This window comes from Lepus europaeus, chromosome X (genome assembly GCF_033115175.1).
Source record: "Lepus europaeus isolate LE1 chromosome X, mLepTim1.pri, whole genome shotgun sequence".
Lineage (NCBI taxonomy): Eukaryota > Metazoa > Chordata > Mammalia > Lagomorpha > Leporidae > Lepus > Lepus europaeus.
In genome coordinates, this window is record NC_084850.1 from 41,121,974 (window position 1) to 41,126,524 (window position 4,551).

The 4,551-nt window shown below is 34.4% G+C and overlaps 1 pseudogene; it reads left to right on the plus strand.

The window, feature by feature from the left end:
* The first annotated feature begins 1,318 nt into the window (after positions 1–1,318).
* LOC133753941 (U2 spliceosomal RNA) lies at positions 1,319–1,419 on the plus strand (annotated as a pseudogene).
* Positions 1,420–4,551: the final 3,132 nt, after the last annotated feature.

Below are 4,551 nucleotides of genomic sequence, written 5' to 3' on the forward strand. Positions count from 1 at the left end.
CTCCGCCTTGCGGCGCCGGCACACCGGGTTCTAGTCCTGGTCGGGGCACCAATCCTGTCCCGGTTGCCCCTCTTCCAGGCCAGCTCTCTGCTGTGGCCAGGGAGGGCAGTGGAGGATGGCCCAAGTCCTTGGGCCCTGCACCCCATGGGAGGCCAGGAGAAGCACCTGGCTCCTGCCATCGCATCAGCGCGGTGCGCCGGCCGCAGCACGCCTACCGTGGCGGCCATTGGAGGGTGAACCAACGGCAAAAGGAAGACCTTTCTCTCTGTCTCTCTCTCACTGTCCACTCTGCCTGTCAAAAAATAAAAATTGAAAAAAAAAAAACTTTGTCAACTGTGGAAAACAGTTCTTGAAAAAAATTAAACATAAAATTAACATAAGAATCAGCCATCCAAAATCTGGAAATATATACTCAAAAGAAATGAATGGACTTGTGTATACCCATGTTCACGGCAGCATTATTCATATTAGCCAACAAATTTAATCACTGAAATGTCCATCAATATATATTGGAAAATCAATTCATGATATTGAATTGAATATTACTGACCTTGAAAAAGGAAGGGAATTTGGACATTTGCTACAATATGCATAACCTTAAATGACACTATGCAAAGTTTAATATGACAGAAACAAAAGGATAAATATGTATAATGTATGATGTCACTTAAGTACCTAAAATAGTCAAATTTATAGAATTTGGGTACAGAGTTTCAGATAGGGAAAATCTTTTTTAGAGATGGATGGTGGTGATGGTTGCACAACAGCGTGAATGTAACATGTCTTTGAACTGCACACTTAAAATGGTTAACATTGTGAATTTTATGTCATGAATAAAATTTTTAATGCAACAAAAAATAACTGCAAGTATTTGATATATCAACTATGACAGAGTAAGATTAAATAATTCAATAACAAAACATAACTTAAAAGCCCAAAAGATTAGACTCTAAGCAATATAATCCTAAACAAGTCATAGATAAATGAATAAATCTGTGTCATTTAAAAATATTTTAAACTGATGATTATGAAAACACAGCATCTCAATGTATGAGATGCAGCAGAAGCTAAGAGATTATTTATAGCTTTAAATGCAAATATTAGGAGTCAAAAAACTTAAAAATCAGTAATTTGTTTCCAACTCACAAAAATAGAAATAGCACAGCAAAATTTTTTAAAAAAGGAGAAGGGAAGGGAGGAGGAGAATTGAGGGAGGGAAGTATGTTTATCTTCTTAGAAATGTACCTTTGAAATATATGAAATCTGTTTTTTTCCATATTAATAAAAATTTTAAAATATATATATATAATCTAAGCATATCACTTTTCAGCCTTTTGGCTAAGATCAAGTGTAGTATCTGTTCTTATCAGTTTAAAAACTAAGCATAGACATTTGTAATATATGTATGTATCAATGTATGTATTGATAGTATTTGTGATGTGTCTAAGGATATAAACTTTTATGTTGTGTGTGTGTTTCTGTGTTTGTGTACACTTGCTTGTCCCTGAGAATCCCTGGGAGATTCATTCCAATATCTTTTTCCTTGAATACTCAAATCTGTGATGCTCATGTCCTTTAAACAGAATAATGTACTATTTGCTCATAACCAATGTACATCCTCCTTTTAGTTCAAATCATAATGTATAAAATGTTAATAATAAATGCTAATTATTGGTTTAAAAATAGGTGAATGTAAAATTTAAATATAATATCAAAACTAGAAAATACACCTTAAAAAATTAAAGTCAAATATTCATTTTAAAATTTCTTTCAATTTTATCTTTCACACAGTATTTGTACATATTTTGAAATACAACATGATATTTTGAGTCACATATACATTAGGTAATGATTAAATTAGGGTAGTTAGACTGCTCACAGCCTTAAACTTTTATCAGTTGTTTATGGTGAATGCATTCAAAATCTTCTTTTCTAAATATTTTGAGGTAGATAAAGCATTTTGTTAACCATATACACTATACTGTGCCAGAGAACATGAGAATTTATTCCTCTTATCTAAGATATAACATTGTATGCATTGACTAACATCTTCCCATTCTCCCACCCCCTTACTCTCCCCAGCTCCTGGTAACCAGTCTTCTACTCTCAACTCCCATTAAGTCAACTTTTTTAGATTCCACATATGAGTGAGATCATGTGGTGTTTGTGTTTCTATGCTTCATAGTTCACTTAACATAATGCCATCCAGGTCCATTCATGTTGTCATCGATGACAGGATTCCATAATTTTTATGACTGAGTAATACACCATTGCATATATATATATATACCACTTTTTCTATCCCCATTCATTCCATTGATGGACATTTAGATTGATTCCATATTCCAACTATTGTGAATAGTGCAGCAATAAACATAGACGTAAGATGACTCTCTGACATACTAATTTTATTTCCTCTGTGCATCTATACCCAGCAAAAAGACTGATGGGTAATTATGTTATTTCAATTTTTCAATTTTATGAAGAGTCTCCACATTTGTTTTCCATAGTAACTGTACTAATTTACATTCCCACCAAGAGTGTATAAAAGTTCCTCTTTCTCCATACCTCATTTCCTCACCACCAGCATTTGTTTTGTTGGTTTGTTGTTGTTATCTTTTTGATAATGGCCAATCTAACAGGGATTGAGTGGTATCTCACAGCGATTTTCATTTTCCTATTGATTAGTAATGTTAACCATTTCTTCTTAAATCTGTGGCTGTTTGTATACCTTGTTTTCAGAAGTTTTTTTTTTTTTGCTTTTTTTTATTTTTAAAAAACTGTGTTTTATTTTATTAAGATAAACAAATTTCATGTATTTCACATACATAGTTTAAGGAACACAGTGATACTCCCTACCCTCTCCTCCCTCCCACCCATGCTTTCACACTTCCTCCTCCTTCCTCTCTTATTCTGTCTCTTGATTTTTCTTTTATTTTTATTTCATAAATGTGAATTTACAAAGTGCAACTTTTGTATTGTTGTGGCTTCCCCGCCCCCAACCTCCCTCCCTCCCGTGGCCCTCCCCTCTCCCTCTCCCATCGCGCCCTTTATCGAGTTTCATTTTCAATTACCTTCATATACTGAAGATCAACTTAGTATATACTAAGCAAGGATTTCAACAGGCTGCATTCACACAACCGCACAAGGTATAGGGTATTGTTCGACTAGTAGTGTTTTTAAGTTTCATAGTAAAACACATTAAGGACAGAGATCCTATGTGGGGAGCAGGTACCCAGTGACTCCCGTTGTTGATTTAACAATTGGCACTCTTATTTGTGACGTCAGCAATCACCTGAGACTCTTGCTATGAGCTGTCTAGGCTGTGGAAGTCCCTTGAGTTCACCGACTCTGAACTTGTTTAGTCAAGGCCGTATCGCAGTGGAGGTTCCTTCCTCCCTTCAGAGAAAGGCGCCTCTCTCCTTGATGGCCTGCTCCTTCTGCTGGAGTCTTGTTCACCAGGGTCTTTCATTTCGATTGTTTTTTGCCACCGTGTCATGGCTTTCCATGCCTGTGAGACTCTTATTCAAAGTTTTAATTGCATTATTTGTGTTTTCTTTGGTTAATGTGCTTAATTCCTTATAAATTCTGGTTATTAATCCCTTGTCAGATGTTAGTTCATAAATATTTTCTCCAATTATGTTGTTTGTCTCTTAGCTCTATAGATTATTTGCTTTCCATTTCAGGAGTTTTTAGTATGATGAAAACCCATTTCCTAATTTTAGCTTTTGTTGACTGTGTTCTGGGGTTATATTTTAAAAATTGCCCACACCAATATCCTGAAGCATTTTTGCTATATTTTCTTCAAGTAATTCCATAATTTCAGGCCTTAAATTCAAGTATTCCATCCACTTTGAATTGATTTTTTTGTATAGGTTGAGAGGTAGGCATCTTGTTCAGTTATAGTGCATGTGGATACTCATTTTTTAAAAATTTATCTTTATTTTTTGACTGAAACCTTCTTGAGTATATTGAAGAATCATAATGTTCACATACAGATAACTTAATGTATTTATATTGAATTAATGTAGAAACCCTTTATCAGGTTCACCAGAGTAACACAGACAGTAAAAAACAAGAAGAAACAAACTGAAAGCAGCAACAGAAAAACAATGCGTAACTTAGAATGTAAGCCCAGTAAGATTGAGATCTAGAAATTGATCCATTTCTTCGAGGTTTTCCAGATTGCTGACTTAATAACTATTCATAGCAGTTTCTTATGATCCTTTGTATTTCAGTGGTGTCAGTGTAATGTCTCATTTTTCATCTCCACTTTTATTTGAGTATTTTTTTTCCCTTTTTGCTTGTTAATATGACTAAAGGTTTGTCTATTTCATTTATCTTCTCAAAAAACAGCCTTTTACTTTGTTGATATTTTGAATTTAGTTTCAGCTTCATTTATTTCTGCTCTGATACTTGTTATTTCTTGCCTCCTGCTAATTTGGGGTTTGAGTTGTTCTTGTTTTTCTAAGTCTTCTAGATGCATCATCAGATCATTTATTTGAGACTTTTTTTTATAATGTAAGTACTTAATGCTATTAACTTCCCTCT